Source organism: Hyposmocoma kahamanoa, unplaced genomic scaffold, assembly GCF_003589595.1.
Source record: "Hyposmocoma kahamanoa isolate Upper Pololo Valley unplaced genomic scaffold, ASM358959v1 230, whole genome shotgun sequence".
In the NCBI taxonomy this organism is placed as follows: Eukaryota; Metazoa; Arthropoda; class Insecta; order Lepidoptera; family Cosmopterigidae; genus Hyposmocoma; species Hyposmocoma kahamanoa.
In genome coordinates this window covers 1,863,174-1,890,474 of record NW_020653749.1, presented here as the reverse complement: position 1 = coordinate 1,890,474, position 27,301 = coordinate 1,863,174, and the positions used below count along the sequence as shown (strand labels likewise).

At 36.4% G+C, this 27,301-nt stretch overlaps 1 protein-coding gene across 1 annotated transcript in view; it reads left to right on the top strand.

Annotated features, from left to right (window-relative positions):
• Window positions 1-481: 481 nt before the first annotated feature.
• LOC113228386 overlaps window positions 482-27,301 on the top strand; it is a 794,000-nt gene continuing 767,180 nt past the window's right edge. Inside the window, exon 1 of the mRNA XM_026461662.1 lies at window positions 482-571. The gene's annotated coding sequence lies outside the window, so the exon portion shown is untranslated. The remainder of the gene's footprint in view (window positions 572-27,301) is intronic.

The window sequence follows — 27,301 nt, the reverse complement described above, 5'->3', positions numbered from 1 at the left end:
CCCTGACATTGATGTCAGTAACTAATTAAGTAATTAAAGTAATGACATTTTAATAAGGACAGCCGAATTGGTTACTTTACACGTTACGTCAAGGCATTTGGTCCCAATATCCCAGCTGGAATTACCCTTTAGACGGATTATTAATACGAATAGATTTTTCATTAAACTCTGTGTTGGATAAAAGTCGTCAGCCCTGTAGTGACGTGCCGGACATTTGACCAAATGAACGGGAAATCTCAATAAGGTTCTCAATAAATCTGAATCATCCAAAGCTTCAATCACCGCCGAAGCACTCTCTCGCTACTAAAAACTCGTTTTAAAGAAGAAATTTACCAAAATATAGGGCATGCCACTCCACAACGCTTGTCTTACCGAATTCTGGTGACCTGAAGTGCACACACACACAGATGAAAAACCACCCCCGTGTCCGTAAATGAAACGCACACTAGGGTTGAATAGCCTGGCCGTGGCTGGCTCGTCAGTCGCCGACGAATCGTCGCGGAGAGCCCACGTTTGTGCTCTGTCGAAACGACCGGCGAAACGAACGGATTTTGATTTGACGTCATTGTGTGTTAGTATTTGGTTTTTTGAAAATTCCTTCATACGTAAAACGTCGTCGCTGGTTTTTAAAATTTTCACTTGCAAACGAAAAATATTTGAAAAATTAAAAAGTGTTTTGGTTTTCACGTAAAACCGTGGGAACAGTCTATTTTTGAATTTAGTGATGTAATTTTAATATCGGTTTTGGATGGTGACGGAATCCCGGTGTAATAAGCGGTTATTACGGGAAGTGTCAAAATGTGCTTCTTTTTGTGTTCTCTCGAAATAAAATTGTGTGAGGTCTCCCGAGTCGAAGAAACAACGTTTTGATGACTGGCCTATTCCATTACTTCGTCATTTCCGCACTGGTTTATTTTTGTGAGTTTTCTCAATGGGATGACATTGACAACTGATTAAGATGATTGACAACGAGGACCAACTGAAAACATCAAATATGCGCTGCTGCAACAGTCGTAAATTATTGAAATTATTATCCAGATGTTTCAGTTGGTGCAAACCGTTTTACAGTAATAATAAATACAATTTTAGAATAACCTCCATATCTCTGGAAGGTTATTCGTAAGGAGCAATCTATCAGAATATATCGGTTCGAAATTGACTCGTTTTGCGTAAACGCGACAGAAATAACTATGAATAACATTATCATATCTTAGGGAGTTGTCGGTCGTATACTGCCAATGTAAGGGCGAGTTGGGAAAGTAATTATGCTTTCCATATAACGCTACATTAATCATAATTCTCACAGTTCTTTTCGCGAACTTTTGTGACGCGTAATTTGGCGTTGCCATAAATTTGGAATTGATATAGGTCAGTCTGTATTCGGGAAAAGAATCGATGACGGTTTACTGAGCAATTTAATTTTTCACTCTAATCTTTTTGGAGATTCATTTTCATGACAATATTGCCAATTTCCAATTAGGCTTTTCTTCCGCGGGGTCCGGCGCGGTCATCTTTTGTTTTCCGCAAGCTTTCAACACGTGCAGAGCTCAAAAGATAAATTTGTTTTACAATATCGAGTGATAATTTAACGCCGAAAACCATTAATTCCACCTTATCTCGATTCTCTATAAATGCGGAAGTTTGGATCGATGTTCGTTAATAAGTTATTTATTACACAACAAAATATTTTTGAAGACGTACAGAATATCCTGGTACTTTTAAAATAGGACACGAATTTTTTTATTTAAATTTTATTATTTGTGCGAAGGATGTATTAATTCCGTGAAAAAATTAGTTTGTGACATCCCTAATAGCCACACTACTCAATTAGAAGAATTAATTTGGCAGTAACGTTGCTCTCGTCAAGTTGGTAAGTCAGTTTTAATTAAGAAAATCTTTACGAAGTAATAATGCAAGTTCTTTTAACAAATATGTTAATTTAGGATTCGAATCTGATAAGGAATAACGGTTTAAGTTAGACGTTACATTTGCAAACAAAACACAATTAAATTCAATGAATATTTTAATTCCAACGACTTTGTAGAGTAAGCAGTTTAAGCTCTTCGCATTAGGTGTGGAAGACGTCTCAGGTTTGTTTCCCGGTAGAAACAATTTGAGAAAGTAACTTTCACAAAGTTAATTTTACCAAATTTGTTTCTGTCTGGGTACTCGTCGAACAATATATTTATTGGTTTTAAACTTGGTGATTCTTTGATAAGACTTTTACTGTTTGTTTTTTTTTTGATAAAATATTTAAACAGTCTTTTTGTTAATATTATTCACTTTTTATAACTACTTTAACCTTTATTATAGAGTTATTTTAAATTTCGCAGTCGATTTTCTACGTACGTCGAGTTTACTAGCGTACTATGCGTCTGATACATTTATACGTCGTCGTTTATGCAAAAGTAATGAACAACACCTATGGAGTTTGACACCTATGTGTCAGAACGTCGTCGTTCAAACTTTTAATGAAATTACTGATGCATAATTCTCAAATGGAGCCCCAATTACCCCTCCCGACGACTGTCGCGCGACTGTCGCAGTTCTGCGTCTTGCAAACTCTCTCAACAATTAATTATGTTATACTACTCAAAGGTGTTTGTTTGTGGAAGTTAGTTTGGCTGGGGCTGTAGTGTTTATGAAATGCAAATAAAAGACTACGCTTTGATCCCTTTGGTAGGCGCATATCTTTACGAGGTTTTTTATTGTATATATTTAATACAAATAATAATAATGAGCACATATCATTAAATTGTTTGTAAAACACACACCCGTCCAACTTTCTTTATGTTCTTAATGTTTTCCTTCACCAAAAAACTAAAGGTAAATTTACCAAATAAAATTTCGCACGTAAATTCCGAAAAACTCAGAGCTGCAAGCCCGGATTCGAACATGCGCTCTCTGCTTGAGAGGCGGTGGGTAAACCATTCGGCTACTATGGCTTTTTAATATGTTTAAAGAGAAAAAAAGAAAATGGAAAATCACGAAACAACAAAAATAGAAATGAAAAATACTTCGTTTATTTCACTTTCAAGTAGGTCTGTTTTCGTGAATGCAGAAATGAAATGCCTTGTACGTTTATTTTTATATGTGAGAATCAAATGATTCCACTTTATTTGATGATAAATGAATGATAATATTCAAACGGGAATGTCTGTAGTGCAGTGATGGGACACTTGCCTTTGTTTCGATTATTTGATTACTGTGTAGCACAGGTTGCGAAGAAGCCAAATAAATATATTTTTTAATTTGTTACAATGTCAAGCAAAGCCATATTTACAATCTAGTCTGTCTACAAGACTAACAAGCGATTTTAATTTAATGTAATTTTCTGAAATAATTTAAATTACATAAGTAAATAAATTGCCATCGCCAAGATATCTTGTGCTATTAGTTAAGGGCAAGACATTTTGTTGATGTGTTCAGGGAATAAATAATACAGTAACTAATATTTATTTTATTCACTATGACTTAACTAAAAATATTTCTTTCTTTGTAGACATTGGTAATTTATTATGTATTGTATAGTACATACAGGTACATAGCCTTTATGTTCACGTGATCATAAAATCTATGATCGTGAGCTTCGGCGTACTTTTCTATCACTTTATCTACTGATTTATATTCGCGATGCAGATTCTTATTTCGTATATACCAAGGAGCACCCACAATACATATTATATACTATGTGTGGGTATCATGTGGACACAGGCATACTTTAAAATACGCGATGCGTACGTCATAGGTACCTATAGCTGAGTTGGCATCATTGTTCTAATAATCAGGCAGGAAATATTTCTTTAATTTCAAGTAGTATACTTATGTGGAGTAAATAAACACATATAAAGGCGAAACATCAAAACAAAATAGTTCTATTTTTACTTACAGTTACAAAACTTTTCTTCTAACTAAAGATTTCATTGTACTAAAGTAATTGATAATGTAATAATTTCGGGGTTTCAGAGGGTAGTATTACCAACGCTATATGAATTACTCCTTTGAAATTTAGGTAAATGTACTCCACGTACTTCAATCTCTGTTTACACGCTAATTTAAATATAAATGCGCTTCCACGAAAATTTATTTTGGTAATATTTAAATATAACACAAACACGGCGAGCTTAATTTCGGAATACTCATTTATCTTTACGATAGCAAACATTTTAAACAAATTCAAATATACTATAATATGGATAAAATTCCTGCCAATGCAGACATAAAGAACACAAAGGATAGAAATGATGAAACGGCGCCTTAACTACAAGTATGGCCGAAGAAGACACTAATACCGAGCAACACTTCTTCATTTGGCGCGAGAAATGTAACCGGCTTTCGTAATATTCTCCAGCGAATTTACTCTAATTGCTGCACAAAAACTTTTTGCTGAAATTAGAATCTCTTGTATTTTTGGTTCTTGTATTATATTATCGTATATTGTGGGATTACATTTTAAGCAGCCGTTTTGTGCGTATACCTTAAAATATGTTTCGAAACTGACGGGCGACTGGATTTCTTTAAACAAATCGTTTTTCCTTTAAGGAAATGAAACTATTTTTTCGGACCCAAATCGCGTATATTTGTTATTTTAATCTTTCGATGAGATAAGCTCGCCATTCGTGCAATGGTATAGGAAATACAATGAAATGTGAAATATATTCTTTATTGCCACAAGAATAAAGCACACACACCGATAAAGAATAAAATGGCACAAATAATAATACTTTCCATATTAGGCCTAATCCTTTTAATATTATACGAAACCTTATGTATTTCTAGACAATTGAAATTGTTTTCAAACAACACTTTTTGAAGACTACGCATTTGTGTTTGTTTATTTACAATTAACTCCTCTTTATGTATCGTTAATTATTCATATTTGATCACGCCAATGTGAAATGCATTCATTCTTATTAATCATGATCAAACTGTGACGTCACATCGACCGACACTGTTCGAATGTCAGTTGTCAAATTGTTAGGTCCATTTCACGATCTCGTATCACGTGACAGATTCTGATCGACAGCGCTTTGTCTGTTCGATGTTCGAATGAAGTTTTAATATGTGCTTATTTTTCTCGATTCATGGTTAACTCTTTGCCAGTGAGCTTTTGTATAGTTCGGTGTATCGAATTACGGCGCGACGCCAGTGAACCTTTTAGTTGTAAGTTTGGAAAGTAAGTAGACTTGGATGTACCGTTACCATCCTCTCGACTACTTTTTGATCAAGTCAATTAATCTAAAAATTAATACGCTAATAATAATAATTAAAAGAAAAATAATTTTGAAGAAAGAAGCGTTTGGTCTATGTCACGATTGTAATTTGCAAACCTATGAAATTATTTTTTATAATATCAAGTGACAGAAAGGACAAGGCGTGCGCCTGATGGTAAGCTGCACGCTTGTCCGTTACAGTTGCAGTGCCACTCAGACAGACAGTCTTAAAATGCAAAGATCGGAAGGGCCCTGCCACTTCTCCCGTGACATAAGTTGACAAGCCTCGTGTGGGTGTAATTTCATCAGCACCACCCTTTAAAACCGGAACACAGTAATGCTGTTATTACTACTTGGCGTCAGAGCTAGGTAAGGTCGCAGTAATCCCTGGACGAACTCTTTCACAAGGAGGTCTACTGCTACTTACAATACAGATAGGTGACATAGAGAACCTCTGCTAGTACACTGTACAGGTCTATGATTTTATTGGCGTAATATTTGTGTAAATTAACACACTTTTTTGTATGTAGCTGTCTAAGTGAAAGCCCAGAGTGAACAAAAAAAGACGTACGCAACGCCTACAGCAATTTTTTTTATTTGTAACAATGGACAAAAAGCAACATCCCAAGTTATTAGTAAAATTGGAATTTGCATGGGCGTGGGGCGTGGACAATTTCAAAATAGGTTTATTTTCTTGAATAAAAATTAAGATAGCAACTGGAAATTTACTATTGTCTTTTTCGTTTGAATTGTATCCCCAAACCGACCTAAAGCGGAGCTTGTAGCAAAATAATTACCGCCTGGTTCACTAACGACTTGCAAATCTTGATAATTTAAGTCAAACTCGCGGGATTCTTACGTTTCCTGGTAGCTAATCGAACGGCTATGGTTTTGGATAAAATCTTTGTCGTGGAATAGTGATTTATTATCAATATTGTTGAGACAACATGTTACAATAACTTTGTAGCTTGCAAGTGGCTGCTCAACGTCAAAAGTGCCAAAAAGACTTAAAAAACCAATAGAGCTTGACCTTTGTATAGCGGTAGCATATCTATTACGGGACTCCTCTATTCGGGATACGCCACGTTAACCCAGCACGAGTTAAGACTCTTCTGTTCATCTATGTTTTCGAAAGTTTGTTGCCACTTTTCCTTGCAGGTATCTCTATGAGTTTTGCATCACTGAGAAGTAAGCAATAGTTTAGTAAACTAAACTACCTGCACATTAATCGTATTTGCTGCTGTAAATGTTGTTTGCTTATTGAAAACTTTGTTTCCAAACACAATATAATTTTTAATGTTCCCATACACGTCATATTCAAATCTTTATACTTACATTGTGTTTCGTTCCCTTAATTTGTTCCTTTGTCCACGATCATCATTATAAAGTTGTTATCTTTCACCGCCTAAGCGTTGTTTATTTACTTTGTAATAACGTCGACACTTTTAGGCAAAAGTTTTTCCTTTTTCGATTAGGATTGTTTATTTGTGTATTGTATTAGTCGCTTTTATTAGTATCTGAGTTTTGTTCCTTTTCTAACTTTAATCAATAACAGTTGAGACGTTGGGAGTCTCACGAATCTCAGGCTTACGGTGTATTAAAACTTCAGCGGCTTCCTTATTCTCGGTCGTACGGGGAAACTTAATTAAGAGGATTTTTCTGTTAATGCGCAAATATTCAGCGCGTTTGGGTGCTTAAAGGCCTCATCTAGATCTTAGTAATCCAAGTAAAAGCACTTCGCTGTATAAAACCGTCGTGACGGTCTGCCTTGCTGCCAAATTGTGGGGCAATTATAATATTGTGTTCCTGGAATACACATATTCCTTGTCCAATTTGGAATAAGGCAAAATTTTTACAGGTCATTGACAAAAATTATAATGTTCACCTACAGACTGAAGGAAATCGCGTGCTCAGATATTTACGACCCGCCACGCAACGCAGGCGTTACTTCTGTCGTATTGATATACGATTTTGTGACGAGAAAGGCGTGTGTGTTGCTGTGAACGATTTGAAAGTCGTAGTGTCGGTGTCGTGTGTAATTGCGACGTGCGGCTTCGTATGAGAACGGCGAAAGTGAACTAAAACGAAATTGATCAAAAACAAAGGTACTCTCCAGAATTGCCCACTGATTGGTCAAAAAATAAGAATCATTATAATAAGTATTTATGTAGTTACGTAAGTAATGCCTAAAAATAATATTCTTTCCATGGTAAGAAATGAAACCCGGTTTTAAAATTGAGATCGGTTAACACGAATAGCACACCACGGTGTTCACAAATACATCGCGTTCGTCTCTTGAAATGTAATGAGAATAAACGCGAATGTACCGTTGCGGGAGCGACTTCATTTCATATAGGTCACAGTTTCCATAGTAAATCGTCATGGTTGCCACTTGACTATTACCGGTATGGGAAAACGTGGCGTGGGTAGACCAAGGTGGGCCGACGATCTCTTGAAGGCAACGGGAATGCGAGCAGGGAAAGAAATGTTATGTTGGTGATTTTTTTGAGGGAGTCTTATGTAAAGTAGTCAACGTCTGGCGGCTGAAATTATTACGATGATGAATTTAAAACCAGAGAAGTTACTAACTATGGTACGTATTTCGAATAATGCGTCTCTTTAAAGTTTGGACTGAAACTGATAAATGTTTCCTTTTGTTTTATCATTGATGCTGGGGAAAGTTTAAGCATTGCTTGGCATTAAAATAAAGTAAAATATTGCCGTGCGGTCCGCTATTATTTATGTGAATACTTTCCGACACGCGTCTCTTTTGGCAAGGGTAAAGGTGCTGGCGAAATTACAGGCATATGGGACTTGTCTCAGGGTGACGGGCGCAGTGGCAGTGCCCATAAGAACTTTGCGATTTAAAGATCTGAGTGGCACTGCAACTGTTAAGGACAGGCGTGTCGCTTACCACCAGGCGCACGAATTGTGCGTCCCGTCACTTGGTATTATAAAAAAAGAATCTCGTCACGATGTTTTCTTTACAGTTAAAGCAAGTAACAATTTAGTAAACTTAAATGTACATTATTTGATAATACTCTGTAGTGCAGGGGCTCTGATAGGAATCGATCCCGAAGTCCTATACGAATTGTAAATTCCAGAGGTTCTCACAGACTTTTGCAGACGTTCTTCGGCAGGTCTTCTTCGACAGATCTTCTTCTTTTCAAGGCGAGAGTAAATAGGTATTATTTAGGTGTGCATGCTCCATCGTCGACCTCATCGTCACTTTCCATCAGGTGAGATGGAGGTCAAATGCGCACTTACATGTTATAAAAAAAGGTAATTCTTTTATGATATCCTCCTCTGAGGTCGATGTGAATTGTATCTTAAATCCAAATATAGTTTTAGATTACCTCGATAACCATGTCATTAGCACTCGAAGCGGTGTTGCAAGGGGTTTCAGGTTTGATATCAGGTAGGATTCATCTTGAAAACTAATTGTCACAGATTACTTCTTGTATTGGTACTCTGTGAAGTGCCCCTACCCGGTGAGTTAATTTTCTCACTCTTTGTTGTTAACGAATTTAGATTAGGTAATTAGTGTCATCGTCTTGCCCATTGAAAAAGCTGATAATAAACCAGTGGCAATCGCCACCCCTATGAGCAGTTTGCTGTCGGCTAAACGACACGAATCCCGTCGCGATGATAAATGCTCGGCTATTTTCGCATTATTAAAAATGCCAGCACCACCGTTAAGATGACAAGAAATTCCTGTACGTTCCTTAACTTTTGATTTTGGATTGTGCTGCGAATGAGATATTGGTAACGGTGCTCATTGCATGCAACAACAAGTATCATCTATTTGGAATTATAATAGAACGAATGGGGCCCAATGAGATCGATGACCTGGTCGACATACAAATATCTCAGCCTAAAGATCTTAGATAGTCAATTTCACCTGCCCACAACAACACTGTAGTTTTTTATCTTTAGAGTAGCAGTGAAAAAAAGTAGGAATTGGTTCCAGTCAAAACTGGAAGAAATTTCCAACTAACAATAAAGCGCCTTTGTACTCTCGATCTTTTATTATATTTCTCTCTATAAATTGTTCTTGTTAATGGCCAGTTACATTGAAATGATTCGATAATCTTCCACCTTCAACAGGAGATAATAATAATAATGTGCCAGACAACCATACCAATAGTCGCAAATTAGGGAATTTCGTGTACTATGATCACCAAAGTACCAGGAGCAAATAACGTTCATTTGTCAAATTGGTATTACTAGGAATCGAACCCGGGAGTTCCTCACCCGCCACTCAAGTTGTCAAGATAGTACATATATACGAACCATTACATCTGTGTCGCTCTGGAGTACCCTTCACTCGCTACGTTTCTGACTAATCACTTTCGCCTCTTTCACTATAATCAGTCTCTTTATTGTTTGACCAAGAATGTTGGATTTCAAGGACATCTCCAATCTAATCGAGATCACAAGGTTAGTACAGTAGTATAATAAGATAAGAAGCGCAACTCTCGGCAGTTCAGTGCCTCAATGCCTACACGTCGCTCGGAGCGTACGGATGTCACAATATTATTTTAGTTGTATCTGCAGTTCGCAAAACATAATTTGAAAAAATTAAAATATTCATCACACTATTCTCGTGCTCCTGAAAATCTTGTCAAATGCAATAATCGCGGATTAGTATCTCTATTATAATATGATCATGAAGTAGAAATGAAATGCAGTTTGTATGTAATAAAAAAAATATAAATTTAACACAGATAAATATTGTAAACACCGAGCGAACGCTCCAATTCTCTAATGAGTGGCGTGTGCGACCTGCGTTGTGCATGTGTGCGCTGAGCACATGCGAATATGTGCGTCTGTACACAAGCCGTGCCGCTACGTTTGTATGGAGTTACTTTGCTTATCTTATTATACTATGGTAATACGGTCGTTATTTGCACATTTTCGTCAATAGCTTAAAAACTGTATGTTAAAGACATCGCTGCCAGCGTGGCAGTTATTTTAATGTCCCATGTGGAAGTTCAGCATCAAATTAGTAGACATATAAAAGTAGCGCTTGATTTGCTGTAATTAAGTCGGTAGAAATTATTCACAGTTCCGTTTCGCCGGGAAAGTTTAATGAAGCTATTTTCGTGTCAAAATTGGGCGATATGATTTATTATTATCGCGATAGATCGCTGAGCGACGGGCTAAGAATTGTCGCGCTATGTATGATGCTGTGTATAAGAAAATACTTTTGTATGAAAAATCTTATTGTTCAATCTAAAAATAGTTTCTATTTCGGAGGTAAATAAATTCCACTTAAATGATCTGAAAAAAATAAACGAGAAAAGCGAAGCGCTATCATAATAATACAGATGCGACGTGGAAGGCAACACTGGAAGAGGACAACCATGAATGACTTTTCAGATCAAATATAGAACGTTCTCAAAAAGTCTGGTGTAAGAATAAAAGGAAGCGAGAAGAATAAAAGGGCTTGTGTCAAAAGATTTATAAATGTAAATGAAGCAAGGAACACCAGTCTCTGCTTACTCCCAATGGCAATTCAAAATCATAACTATTGATTAAGTATGTCAAAACATAACAATGCAAAAAGTTCATATGGAGCGAAACAATTGTTAAACATTCAGAGTACATAAATCCTTTTCAGAAGAACCAATATCCCATGGTTTAGCACACCTTCATTTACCAGGTTGGTCCAACATTGAACAATAGACAATATAGTACTAATATTACCTCCTGGTAACAGAACTCCTGCTCAGCGCAGTGTGTAGATGGAACTATAGGGGTGTTTGTTATAGGAACTGTGCAATAATAAACTTCGTTTACTGGTAAAGTACTCAGCTGAATAACGAGCAGCTTCTCGTTTACAATAATTAGCTTGCGTAGAAAAGAACAGTGATAGTCAATTGGTAAAGCGAAGGGTCGCTTTTCAATTAGGATGTCGACGGTTCGCATCTCTGCAACGGCGTGTATCCCATGACTTCTAAATTCCTTAGTAACATACATTTCGCTGCTTTTAAAAAATAGTGGCCCAATCCAAAATTGATCTTTTTTGTTTAATTACTGCGATTTATTCAGAAAATGCTGAATTTTATTGTCATTGAGATAGTAGTGGTAGAGCTACTTGTGAAAGAGATCGTCCAGGGAAGTACTCCCCTTACCTATTTTTTACCTTAACTATCAAGCAGTGAGCGTTACTGCGTTTCAGTTTTAAAGGGTAAGGGTGCTGGTTAAATTACAGGCACATGTCTCAGAGTGACGGGCGCAGTGGCATTGTTTCTCAGATCTTAGCGATTTAAAGTAACTGGTATGGATTATGTTGTCGTTTACCAGCAGGCGCTCGACTTGTTCGTCCCGTCACTTGGTATTACATATATAAAAAAATCCAAGCTTGTTATTGATTAATAATAAACATTTTTTTTTATCACATAATCATATCAAAAAGGTTAAAATAATCTATAACGCATAAAATAATCAAATAATATTGAAATGATCCGTAGATCACGAATCGTAATTCGTCAACTTCGGGCGGTAGGCGCTTCTCAGCTTGTTTACGCCACCTTCCTGACGGATTAGGCTCTTTTGGGATAGGTCTCTATTCTAGAAAGCCATCGATTTGTGAACGTTTAGTAGCAAACCTTTGGTAAAAGAAGACGTCGTGATGAATCGTCGAATAAGGCTCACAACTCTTGAATAACGTGGCTAACTAAACCCTCTTCTTAGTGGAAACCCTGTTCTACCCGTCCTTACCAGTGGGATGCATAATAGGATGATTAGGAGAACGTTTGTCCACTATGTAGAAGGTCCTGGGGTCAATATAGACCACCGAGACTTTTCGAATCATGTGCATTTACTTTATTAATTAATATCACATGCTTTAACTGAAATGTCGAATGAAGTTAACAGAGCGCTATGAAAACGTGTGCAGTTCTATTGGGTCAGCTTGGTGTACTATGGCCGTATCTGTTTTTAGAAGAGGCCTTTGCCTGTGCGTGTATAAAGTGTTATAGCTAAAACACAAACACAGGAAAACCAAAAACCAAAATTGCGTTAAAGGTAAACACGCATAATTTGTATCAAAGAAAGAAAGCTACAATCACACCACCACACGACATCAAAGACTTGAAGGCACAAAGAAAAACAAGGTATTGGCTCGTGAGTGTGACAACACGTGTGGTAAATACGTGACATTTTGCTTAAAATTAAAACGAATTGTTTACCAGTTGCGGTCGAGCGACATAAATTGAAAGCACAACTCATATCACCGTAATCAAATATGATTGCCCGTGACGTGACATCAGTGCCTTTGAAAGTGCCCAATTTGATAATTTGTCGAATACGTTTGATTTTGATCCCTGTTCTTTACAATTAATTGTACGTAGCGTGTCAATGACCCACGATATCACCAAAATATACGACCGTTTTTCCTGTTGCTGGCCGAATTTACGCCTAAAGGTAACATTAGCCAAATAATGATTTTTCATTTTTCATTCAAATTATTGTTTGAGGTAAAAATACTTTTTTTTAAATGATACGTTGTGTAGGGACGAACAAGTCGTGGGCGTGGTGGTCAGTGTCACGCCTGTCCGTAACGGTTGCAGTGCCACTCAGAGCTTTAAATCGCAACGATTTACGGGACACTGCCACTGCGCCCGCCGCCCTGAGACATAAGTTGACAAGTCACCCTTACCCTACAAAACCGAAACGGAGTAATGCTCAGATTTTTTGCTTGGCGGCAGAAATAGGTACCTACTTCACTCGACGAACTCATTCTACATGGGTCGATGTAATAAACTTTTTACTGTTCTCTGTATAATGCTCTGTAAGATCTGCACATAATCATATGTAGAATTCATAGTGTTACTGTGCAGAGTTGTGAGATTACGGGAAACTAGGTCAGCTTAATTCATAGTATAATGGTCGTTTGGACGTACAATTTGGACGTTATTGACTTGGAAAAGAAACTAATTTCATTATAGATCGACCAAGTTGTCACTATTGTAGCTGGCAGTCCATTTAAACATGATTCTGTTGGTTCCTTTATTTGTCACTAGCGACCTTTCTAATGCCACGGGTAGAGACGGAAAACAAAGTATATGACATGTCGATATATGTATAGTTGTATGTCTGTATTATTTATACAGGGTAATTGTAAAATACTAACCACTTCGTAAGACTGAGAGTATATGACTAACACCATGGACGACAACTTTTGTTCAATGATTTTTAATAATGCATCAAGTTTTACTTTCGTGTGTTTCGTAAAAGAAAGTGCTAGCGTCAACACCAGTCCGATGTAAAACGAAGGAGCGAGGTGGGGGTCGTCGGAGACGCTTGCATGTTTGAACTTACTACCTTACTACCAAATATAATATCTACATAGTGTCAGATAGTACAACCAAACCTTTAAGGTTTTGTTTTTGGTACATTTATTATGTTAAGTAAGAAGTCATAGAGCAAAAGTTGTTGTTTATGATATTTAGTACTTCTAGTTCTGCGAGGTTGTTAGTATTTTAAAAATAACCCTGTATATTTATGAAATTTTTGATTGAGACTTCCACACGGGAACAAGAAAGATGTTGTAGTTTTTTGTTTGTTCCCCTTAAAAAACTCAGCTTCCCTATTAGCACGACAGGACTTTACTTATAATTAAAACGGATAAAAAATCGATTCTTCGTAAGGACGAAATCGTAGCCTTAGTTTAATAATGTCACATGTGCAAAATTGCAACTTTTCAGCAGAGGGGTTTAAAGATTCTACGAATGAAATTGGTCGATAACCTTTTTATGCTTAATGCGCTTTTGACGTATAATCCCATGTGACTTTATTATACCAAGGGTACGAAATGTTTTTATACTGTTTTTTTTTGTATGATGTCAAGTGATGAGACAAACAAGTTGTGCACCTGACGATAAGCGACACGCTGTCTATAACAGTCGCAGTGCCATCCAGAGTTTTAAATCACAAAGATTTGAGGGGTACCGCCGCGGCACTGGTCATCCAAAGTTAAAGTCAAAGTCATCTTTATTTCATAGATAAGCGAATTACACTTGAAATAGTCATATTGAATACTATGCTCATTCGTAAGGCGAATTCCCCTGAGGAGAATGAGCAAGAAACTCTTGAGGTTGCTCATAGTAAATATACATTATAATCCATTTATCATTTACAATATTTATTTCAAACATGTTATATCGCGAGTACTACTACGAAATGTTGTCATCCAAGTACGCAGAAGCTGTATAAATAACCATTAGAATAAAGTTTTTGTTTCACTGCAGTTTTAAGTCTCGTAAATGGCAAATTTTGAACATCACCCGGTAACTTATTATAGAAGCGACTACATTGCACCGTTACTCTTCAAAACCGGAACATAGTAATGCTCACATTACCTCTTGACAGCAGAAAGGGGGAGGTGGCAGTACTTCCATGGACGAACTCTTTCACAAGGAGCTCTTCTGTTTGCTGATGTATGAAGTAAAGACAAATCGATTTCAAATTTGAAATTTTCTTCTGGCTAATAAAGGTACATAATTTACTAAATAAATGATAATGTAATAATTAGGCTGTATTTAATATGCAATGATGTCATTATATCCCACTACTGCACCTATATCTATATACTAACATAGTATAGGCGTGAAAAATATTACATTCTACCAAAAGGGGAATCCGATAATTAGGTCAGCGGGACTGTGACGTATTCGTTCAAGAGAGGAAGCAAAAAATGGCCATTATAATCACCTGACGGGGCATTTTCTTGCGACCGGCGTGCGGCAGGGGCGGGCTCTGGGGCCGGTGATGGACGATCGACTTACTACGACCGGTGGTTTTCTATAGCAGTTATAGGCACACAGTGTTCTATAAATAGTGGGTGATATAGAAAAGGGGTGACAGACGGCGCAGATCAAAAACAGCAACTTTTTTAGAGACGTTTTTTTTTGGGAAATATTTAAAAATATTAACTTTTATTGCCTTCAGTATATCGTGGCTGACGCTCTCGCAACAGCTAAGGAACGAACCAGTAGACCTTACCAATTTATCTATGTGCTTGTTGTTGGTATTGAAATTGCTTTCTTTGTCGAAGCGCCACCTTTGATATACGCAATTTTGATCCGAAAAAAATTGTTTTAGTTTAACAATCGCGAAAACCTAAGAATTCGATAAAGTCCATTTATTTAGAGTATTCAAAAGTGTAATTAACAAACGCGGTTTGGGCTTAACCAGCCTGTTACAATCTTAAGTACTAACCATCATTTATAGACCAACCGGCACCTGTATATGTGTGTAGTATAAAGCATTCTCAACAACTCCTGTTTGAGGAGATAGAGTAAAGTACGGTGAAATGTAGAAGCATTTATGAATTATACATAGAGTGTGCTTTAAGAATAATGGTAGCGTTCGGTCTGAAAATGCAAGGTTCCGGCTTTGATTCCCGACCTTCTGAGTCGCTTCGTACAGGCAGACTTTTTCTTGTAAGGGAAAGCTATTTCACACACATTGTTGCGTGTCTCGACACCAATATAATGCAATACAAATATTCTTTATTGCACACTGGGGCAAATACATAAAAAAGACTTGTTTTGTAGAAATGCCCCACTACTGGACATGGATTTGGAAAATATAAGGTTAAACGTACTCTTACAATTAACTATAGTGGAACAAAAATTTTATATCAAATTTTGTATCAGCTTTTGCGTACTCGGATAACAAAAATTCGTGGTGGTTACCCGTTTAGCTCTTGCAGGTTGCCTCGATCATGTGTGAAAACTTAATAAGTATTTCAAATGATAAATGTGTACAAATATTTATTAACAAAGAGCAACCTCTAGAGTTTTTTGCTTTTTCTTCTGTAGAGCTTTTTCTTCAGTAGAATTTAATAGATATGACGATTTCAAGTGTAATTTGCTTACCTACGAAATAAAGATGATGAGACTTTGACTTTGCATTCCGCGTTCCTTCACGTCGGCATTTCCGATTTCCTCAAGTTGTCACTCTTGTTGACCCAGAGGCCGATTCGCTCGCCTGCATTGAAGTGCGGAACAACTACCTTCCATTCACTTATTTCGCTCGGGGAAATTCATGAGACTACCGTCTTGCTGCCAGGAGCTAGATAGCTTTTGAGGTGAATGCATACTTTATACGGTGCAAGGTTACAGTACGGCTTTTCTCAGTTAAGTGAGTTATTTTTAAAAGAACCTCTCACACAAAAGTTTAAATTGAGTTTTGCAGAATTAAATAAAGAAATGAAGTCTTGTGCTTCTTTGGCGTACATCTTACGTCTTGTGAGTGCAATATAATAGTGTATTTTTCATTTTACTAATCCGTTATTGAAATACATATTAAAAAATGATATTTGTAAAAAAACTGTGCGAGAGATGTTGCAATGCTATTATCATTAATAGGTTAGATTATATATTTATGAAAAATCCTTTTTAAGATATTGCTTTTTCATGATTAAAAATTTAAATTAACTTAAGATTACAAAAGTAAAAAGCCTGCCATTATCAAACCTTTTTCGGATAGAACGAAGTATTTTTACAAGGAAATATTCCGAACCGTCGTTTCGGAGGCTATTATGGCGTCTGATTCGGCCGTCATTCGTGTTTCGAGGGATTTTGTGTTAAAGAAGCTTGTAATGTACTTTTATTGATAATTTTAGAAGTCGAAGATGTTTCGAAAATCTAAAAAAAAGCGTGGCTATTTGGTTGTAACGTTTATGGCAACATACATAAAGTTTTCTACAAAACAGTGACGATGTATGCTAGCGTGTTGTTGGATCTGCTACGGCGGGCAACCAGGTTGGATGTCTCTTTTTGTCTTTGTCTACTAGAAAATTATTTACTTTTTTGGTATTCGTCTTACTATATTTCCATTCCATATCTAAAACAATAACAGTGACTTTATCAGTGAATTGCCAAGAACGGCACTGGATAACGCGTTATATTGTGACGGAACGTGTCATTTGGAGTTGGCCACAACCATCAGGAATACGACAGAGAAATATGAAGCAGAAGAAGCAGGAGAAGGAAAACAAACTTAGTAATCAAAGAGAGGATCAAAAATATTATATGACTGCATTCGTCCAAACGACGTAGTATAATAGTTACTTATAAATATAACATTATTCACATTTATTGCGTGGGGGGGAAAGGATGTTATTTATCAGCACAGGGTCAACCTCGAACAGGCGTCACACTGGTGACACAATAATCTTTTTAAAACAAACGTATGCAGTGACCTTGACGTTTGAACGATGTGTGGGACTATGTTTTGGCAGATTTAAGTCAATTTCATGTGTTAGCACTGCCAACGCTCACATGAAGTTTTTGTGTACATATGGGGCAGTGGGTAAAAAAGAATTTGACCTAGTTTATAGTTAGGTTTTCAATTAAGCGTGATGAAAGCTAGTCGAGACAGGGATGGGATGAAAGAACTCTCGCTCTCCATACTAGAGTTCGAGTTCGGGTTCATATCTTTTGGCATCGTGTGCAAGTTCTATTATTAATTGATCGTATAGATTACGATACTGTTATTGGGATGAAACCAGCTTAGCGGCGAAGGTTTTTCAGAGTTCAAAATTTACCAAAACTAGAACTACTACTACCCTCTTTCCAACAAAAAAGAACCATCGAAATCCGTAAACAAATGCCGGAGTTATCGTGTAACATACGTACAAAAAAAAACATACAGTCGAATAGAGAACCTCGTCCTTTTTTTGAAGTCGGTTAAAAAACCCGACCAATTTTGTGTTGAATAGGTCTTAGCTATAGATGCTACAGCGCTGTTATTCTGCCAATACCACTTAGTGGTGATTTTGTGTGGAGAACAGTACAGCACCCCTAGCGCTAACAAGGAGAACTAAAATGTGTCATATAAATATTTTAGATCAGAAGTAACGAGTGATCTCATGGCCCTGACGCTCCTGGACCGATCTTAATATAGCCACTGGCATTTTATAGTTTAGAACGGTATTTTACTAGTTGTACCATTAAAATAATTTTAAATTTGCACTAACAAGAGCTTTGAAAAAAAAATCGACTTGTTTAAGAATAATCAATTTAATGTAGTTCAGTTAACGGCAGTTCAGTGGCATGATCTCACCGCGCTGACTCTGGTGGAGGAATCTTAATATAGCATCCGACACGATTATACATCTGGTGATGTTACCACCAAAATAACGTAGTATTGCAAAATTCACGTCTCATTAACAAATGAAAGTCAGTTTACCGACCTCCGTGATCGAGCGGCCTGCACACCGGTTTTCATGGTCATCGCCATAGTCGAGATCCCGGGTTCGATCCCGGCCACATCAATGCAGAAAACTAACTTTTCTAAATTGTTTCCGTGGTACCGTCGTTGTTTTCGATTTCCATAGTACAAGTGCTTTAGTTACTTACTTTGGGATTTGTGATGTTATATTATTATAATAATTTAAGCGGTGATTGTTTAGTTGTTTCAGCTGTCAGTTGGTCAGTTTCTTTTTTTTATGAAACCAAGTGACAGAACGGACAAGTCATGCGCCTGGTTTTACCTGGCGACACGCCTATCCATGATAGTTGCAGTGCCACTTCTGAGTGGCTTTAAATTGCAAAAATCCGAGGGTTATTGCTACTGCGCCCGACACCCTGGGACATAAGTTGACAAGACCCATGTACCTGTAATTTCACCAGCATCCTTACCCATCAAAACGTCACATAAATGCTTGGCGGCAGATATAGGTAAGGTGGCAGTACTTCCCTGGACGAATTGTTTCACAAGGAGCGCTACAGCTCTCAAAGTGATAGTTATTTTAAAAGGTATCTGGTTTGGTTCCTACCGGGGCTAGCACTACTAAGCCTCATGGAATCCTTAGAAGCTTTTTATTTTCATTTACTGTAAATTTGAAAAAAATATAGTGATGAAACTTGCTCTATCTACTCTTTCAATGATACATCTTGTTTGCAGATTTGGGTTGCTTGCGAACTTCAGATGTTTTGGGCCAACTCGATGACTAGCAGTGAAATGTATGGGAGATGATGATTATATCATAAATATTTTATAATGTAAAATAACTTTCCAAGAATTCGAGATTTTTCTATGATACCAAATGATGGGATGAACAAGTTGTGTCGCCGACCACCAGCAGCAGCCACGCGACTTGTCAACATAAAAAAAAGTAAATCGAGACCTGACGATGAAGGGGTTTTAATATAAATATTGAAAATGTTAAATCGCGGTTACGTCGTAACATTTCACGTCCTTTTAACTGCAAATTGGCTATGAAATATTAATTTTCCCTGATGTCATCTTGTCAACATGGCAATAAACTCAATAAGATCTCACCGAGCGCCATATTGCGTAATTTCAAAGAACTAATTTTTAAAACACCCATTTTTAAAAGAGGTTCTTAAGTCGCCAGCCTGCAGGCGTCTAAATATTTTCAACGTCCTGTGTACTTACATACAGCAACTAGAATAATTTAAATACGTGAATATGAAGCGTGTAAAAATGAAAAGCAATAACGTTCAGAATAATCTGCGATGTAGGTCGCCGCGACGTCGTCGCCAGCGACCAGAATAAAACGCTTCCACGAAATACTACTAGCGCACAGACTAAATAATTTAAGTAGTAAATAAGGGATAGGACGTGGATTAAAACCTCTTATCCGTTTTTAACTTGAAAAAAAAAAATTAGATAACAAATGTCAGCTGGGAACGCAAACAAAATTGAAATATATTCGTTAATCCTTTTTTGTCATGCAAGTTGTCATCAAAAACTTTCAAAATACATGTTGAGTTGAGAGTAAGCTTAAGCTAAGAGAACATCAATAATAATACAAGTACATAAATCACTATTATTTCGTGATAATAATTAATATTAAAAAATAATAAATAAATAACGCACACACTCACTATTGCAATATTGCAATAAATTTGTTATTTAAAAATAAATGTTGTTCAACTGATATTTTTTTATAATCTGTGGACACATGTCAGTCATATGAGGTGGTGTCTTATGAAAAGCAGTAAATAAATTTCAGGGTTAAGTTCGTATCTTCCGTCGGCGACCGACAAACTAAGATGTCAAGTTTATTTCTTAACTAAATGCCAAAAGGAACAAAGCGGAAATGCAGAGATTTGGCTAACATTTTTCGATACTTTCATTATTGAAAACCAAAATCGTTTAATATCTAAACCACGGATTAATCGTGGTTGTCCAAAGGGAGAACGTTCGCTTCTCAATTAAAAGGTGAACGGTTCGAAACTCTATAGCGACATTAATTTCAAAGTCCCATATGTCTGTGGAATCTGAAGGAAAACATTGTGATGAAACCGGGACGGTGAAGAAGATTCACAACCCTTGGATAATGTGTGAGGTCCCCAAGTACCCAGTACTGGACCAGGGTAGTGGACTATGTCCAAAATTTCTTGGAGGAGACCCGTGCCATCAGAGGGACTTATAACGGATTGACGATAATGATTGCTATTGTTGTACCATTAGATGACCAATCGCATAATGGTCTGTGAAAATGAAATATTCTCAGTTGTGTAACTCTACACAAAAGTATTTTCGTCAGTGACATGTTGCAACACCGACGAACTTCAAAACGACACGATCGTTTGGCACTTTTATACTAAGAATTTCTAACAATTGGCATCATCAAAAAAAAAAAAAACGAAGCGCCACTATTGAGTCAGCATGGAAGATCACACTGTTGTTACGCCAATATTAACATGTACTCACTAACTGGCGCCAATAAAATTAAAATACAAATTCAATTGAATTGTAATTATATTTAAAGGTATTTCTCAAATTTAACACAAATGGTCAAGGATATATTTATCTTTGTCACAGTCTAATAGAAGTAATTTTGTTAGATTGCGTATACCTATTACGTTATTACAGTTGTATAGCATGTTAAAAATTGAGACTCGAACACGACTGTTATTAAGCACACGTCATCATTCACACGCTCTTTCCACCATTTCTACTGTGCGTTCTTAGTTATTCGAGGTCGAGCTTTATATATATTTTCGCTGCGCTAAATCATATCGATACATCCAAACAATCAACGAATCCTTCGGAAATACTAGTGACTAATCAATGAAACGGTCAGTTCTGTGTGCTGGCCCCCTGCCAGTTATGACCTCACGGAGCGTGGTGCACGTTAAAAGAGTTTACGATTTAAGTGACGTGTGCTATGTCTTATGTCTAGCCTTGAGTTGGTACGGGCACAATTTTGACGTTGGTTACCATTACCTACCATTACACATTTGTAATATTTATTTATTCGTATTTTATTTGGACATGTAGGTGAATTTCATTGCGAATGTTCCCTTCGTGCTACGATTGTGGTGCGGCCGCTGCCTGATATAAAATGGACAATCTCGTCCCTATTAGGCGCAACACTATTAGTCGTAACATATTTCTTGACAAGAACATCACAACACATCACAACACACATAGAACGTGAAATACATGTTAATAATTGTTTCCCTTAAAATTGTAAGTTATATTCATTCATGTTATAGGGTTTAAATTACTATTTCTAAAGACAACAAACTTTTAACTTGCGCTGCATAACAAAACAAACGCCTGACCAAAATGAAACTTTTGAATGTAATGAAAAATTTCCTTCTTTGAGTTATATTTCGGTTAATCGCTTTTATTTACTCGCACTTGTTTTTTTCTACATTGACCTACTTGGTACTTTGAAACGTCTGTTTATTGTTTTAGTTGTCTTACTTCCTCAACAGATCTCAATCAGTTTAGTTAAGTTTCGTATTTTTTTCATGTCAAACAATCACATTAATGATGAACTCGACGGGCCAGTGATAGGCATCCTGGGTACGTGACAACCGCTATAACTTAGTTTTGATCTTGGTGCCCTGAGTATGCCCCTGCAGTTGACTTTGTTACTCTGGTACACAAGGGATTGTCTAGTTTGAGAGCAGTAGACATGAGAGCAGTACATAATTGATATTATTGCTATTATTACATGGTCTTCAAGCTTATCGTTTCCTTTACTCTGAGTATCGGAGCAACGAAAACCCCAGAGACTCAACCCCAGTATTGAAATGTATTTTTCCTAAATTGGTTTAAACAAGAACAAGATTGAGATTGCATCATGCACCTCGAGGCTCTAACAGACAGTTATTTATAATGAAACAGATAATGACATTAATTGTATTGTCGCTAGTCATCACTCACTGTCGGGTCTCGGAGGGTGTGAGACGTGGACCGTTGGTAGGGCATGGTGTGGGGGGTGTAATGGATGAAATGCAAAGAGCGTGTCATTGCTACTTAGCGAGGTAATGAATTTGTAGGGAGATTTATAGATGCTAGTGATGGGCCGATGTGGTTAAGTTATCTTGTGGTTAAGCTATCTATCAGAAATCTAAAATCACATTTGACCGAAATAACGTTTTCTCGAATTTCCAGTAACCCGAAATTATTGTTTTTTTTAAGGAATATTATAGCTTAACTTTACCTGACCTAATCTTTTCTTTGCGCTAAGCGTCCAAAATACTCTGAAAAAGTAACGATGTCGTTATATATTTTCCGAGTTAGAGGTTTTCGGGACATAAAAATTTGAGCAAATGTTATTTTGAGCGAATGCAATTTCAGACTTTTGATTGGTTACCTAAGTTTATATACACGTTTGTAGTAAATTTAAAAAAATATCCACGAAAGCCTTTTTTATATTAAAAATAAAAATTCATCAATTTTAGAAATATTTTAGTTTTAACTTCATCCTACAGAAGTTTTAAGTGTCAATGTATAAAGTAATCCAAAACAAACTGCATCTGTCGTAGGAAAAATAATTTGTACCTAATGTTGTTATCTTTGAAACTTACCTAAAATTTTCATTTATACAACGGCTTTTCAGAACCATGTTATAAGTATCTAATTCGAATAACATGCGTTGGTGACCTTACAATTTATAAAATATAATTTTCTTAGTAATATCTTTAAATTTTACATTTGTTTTCCAATCCTATTCATTTAATTTACATTAAGCTAAGATAAGTAACTTTATTGCATACATTCACATTATAACGTTAACACAATACTATCGGTATATCCCATTTCCTCAACAGATAGACAAATGAATCGACAGCACCAATACATCATGCCGCATCACTAGCGCGCACATCACTAATCACTTGTCCCGACGCGAGTGATAAGTGAAACGCACCCTGACTATAATTATCTTACAAATGGAACGGATAATATGTATTATACTTCGACCCTCGAAAGGTGATCTCGACTTCCGACCTTTCAACGAACGGTAAATGGCTTATATAAAATTTTAGAAGCTGTCACATTTTTATTATAATTTTTACTTCATGTTCTAAATTTGAACACTTAAAGTATGTTCAGAATAACTACCAAGAGTTTACAGAGACCGCTTAAAAATTTGATAGTTTGGTATGACATGACCCTAGCGGTTGTAAGACGAAATATCGTTTTGTATACATGTATTTTCAGCGGTCGTTAGCGACAATGTCACTGTAAACTCGTAGTAAAGGTACAGATTCACCACTATTTTGACATGAGAAAACTTGAGTGTTTCTTAAAATTGGCCATTCATTCTTCTTCTTGCGTTCATTTATGTTGTAATATTTTGAGTGAAAGCACCGAAATGCCAATTTAAAATAATAGTGATTAGGGTAGGAAATTGCCATTCTATATAACAGATTTCTAACAAAATCATATGTTTAAAAATAACATTTTTTATCGAGTTCTTAGGTTTTCGCGATTGTTACACATAGGAAATGAAACTATTTTTCCGGATTTAAATCGCGTATATTTGTTAGTTCAAAAAAGGACTTGTAAAGGGCCCGAAACGTCGGTTTGTTTGAAAAAACAAATATACGCGATTGAAATCCGGAAAAATAGTTTCATTTCCTAACATTTATTAATCAAGATATGGACACATGTTATTAATACACTTCTGCCATCTTGTTGAAAACTTATTTATTCAGTATTAGCATAAATTTTGGACTCCTTTTTCTAAAACAAAATTGTTTTCCTTGTAGAATGGTAGCCGGCAAGAACCGCGAGGTATGGGTTAGCGAACGGCTTCAGTCTGCAATTCTTATAAGACGTGGACGCGTTTTTTCTCAGTATGCAGTCTCACGTTAGCTGTAGTGACCCGAAGATAGCTTATATAAACCTTGGATGTTTGTTTACAAATTTCGCTATGATTAATGTAGATCTTGTACTAAAAACACATATTTAATTTCAAAGTGACCAGAACTGTAAACTGTAGTTCTCGAAAATATAATCTCTAATTCACACTATTTGTCGTTGATAATGTCCTGATATCCTAAAAAAAGCAATGCCTTATTTTGGGTTGTGTGTAGATGAAAGCAATACGGTACAAAACAGTCGTCGGTCATCACACAGTGATCGCAGTGTATTCAACCCCGCTTGCCGTGACATTTACGCGATTATTATTAATGGCCAGTATGCATTTCGTGTTTCTTAACCTCACCTTTTGAAATGTACCAACACGCGAATCTTATAGTTTATTATTGATTGAACTATTGGGATATCATGGTTCTTCTTTTAATAACTTCACAGAAACGGCGGCGATTGTGTCCCCGATGTACCATATCCTCGTATACAAACTCTAAAAATCCATTGTACCTCACGACTTTATGTTTGTGTATTTATACGTTATTATCAAATATGTAATTGTCCTAATATGTGTGCAAACAAATATTATATTAAACAAATAAAAAATTTGGCATTTTTAAATGTACAAAATTAATAAAAAAATTAAGCGTTAATAATCATCATAAATATGACAAACAAGGATGGTGTAGTATGCATAAGCTAGTATACATATATACGACAACGTCCGCACACAAAATTTTCAAAAAAATTCTATTGTTTTGTTTTTCAAATTTCAATGTAAATGCAGAATGTTTAATTAAACCTACTAATTTTATCGAACATTTACATTCGCAATCCCATTTTTAAAACTCAGACCATTTATATGAGGAAAGAGTACATCCATCTTGCTGCAAATGTTGGCATCATGTCAACAACAGTGCGACCACAACAAATTGGCGGTAATCAAGTCGCTCCGCACGGACAGCACTCGCTGTTTGTTCATAAATCTATCACAGATTTACTGACCTTTGATATAAGCCAGTGTATGAAACTATAACTTTCGTCACATTTTGAAACTTCCCATACAAAATTGTACTTACGTTAATTATCGATTTTATCCGACTTAAAAAAGGAGAAGGTTCTCAATTCGACTGTCTTTTTAATTTTAATATGTTAAAGTTTTAACTTTAAACAACATAATTTATCATAACTTTCTAAAATAGTTATCCGCTGCTTCCAGAACACCTGTGTAGAATCTGCACGCGATTTGTATAAACAGAGAAGAGGTATCGAAGCGGCAACTTTGCTAGTACAAGTGCTACGCATTGCCATTGTCCCTTCTATGAAGTTGTCACATCGACAGCTCATAAGCCATGTAGGCCCGTCGTCCCAAACCAAATTTCCAACGTCGCACGAGTCCGACACGACATAGTAATGACAGACGATTTGTCCACCGGCGATGTCGCCTCCAGCTCCATATCGGGCAGTGCGACGTGATGACGTCACGTCAGGACGGCAACTATTGTGTGCGACGGCACGTTTGATTGATGGCCGTTGTCGATAGCTGTGTCCGCCGCAGTGTAGTTAGATACGTTAGAATATCTCTACAAATCCCACTCTCAATAATAAACTGACAGGTATCAGTTTCCCGAAAATGTTACTTTACGTATTAGGTCACTTTACAAATGATTCAGATTCAAATTAATTTATTTCTCAAATGTAATATTACAGTATAAATTGCAATACGTGTCAAAGTATAAGAAATTATATTGATATCGTCAGACAAAAATAAAAATTATAAGAAAAACACAACAAGTACAAAATTAGCAATTCATTAATAATAATATTGTTTTCATTAAATTACTTATCAAACATCGTTCTCCATCAAGGATCGTCGTAAGTTGATAACACATAAATAAAATTAAAATAAAACAGAAAATACTCAATAACGTTACATTTTTAGGTCCTTAGATTCATTTACAGAGTAGAAAGCATTTTCCAAGAAAAGGTCTTTCAGCCGGCGCCTAAATGTTTCGTCAGATGGTTCAAGTCTGAGAGTAGCAGGTAGACGTTCATAGTAAGTAGGTCCGATGACACGGGGGTTTTTCTCTGCAAATGCCATGCGTCGGGGGACTGTTCTCAAATGCCGGCTACGGCGGAATGGGATGCCAGAAACATTTACAATGGTAAATGAAGAAAGACTATTTTTTACGTACATTATAATTTCGTATATGTAGAGTGAGTGGTGCGTCATTATGCGTTGGGCTACAAAGAGATTTCTGCAGGAATGTCTATGTTTTACCCCAAAAAACAAGCGTACGGCACGTTTTTACATTAGCGTGACTATATATTTTTTTAATGCCCCGCACTAGGGAAACCCTGTGTCGCGGGTGCCATGGACCGCAAGTTACACCCAAACTTACAAGAGAAATAAATGTAGGCCATACAAATATTTCTCCCGGCCCTGGAATCGAACCCGGGACCTCTGCGTGGCAGACCAGTATGGTAACCGTTCGGCTACGGAGGTAGTTTAATATTTTGTTAAATCCATTGGCAATGATTTGAACACATTATTATTACTTACTCGTTGATACAAAGATCGAAATGCACAAAATGGCTTCCATTTTTCCGATATAATTACCGTCAAATAAGTAACACTCGACCAAAATAAAAGGTAATGTGAAGGAATGAAGCTTCATTCGCATCATGCATCTTTTAATACAGTCGAGTATTACTTATTTCGCAGTAATTGTTTCGGACTGAGAATGGGAGTACAGAGCCTGGTCTGTATCCAGCCCATCCAAGGAATTTTTCTTTGTGTTGTTTGATTTTTGAATCAATGCTAATAGTAATACATTAGTGGGGTATTTTCACAAAAAAAAAATGATACGTAGGTATAGTAAAACATGATATTTGTGTATATTTGGTATTGTGCAATTTAAATTTACTATTCAAGTTATTATTATTTTTATGAGCAAATGTTGTATGTGTCAAATTTAATTATT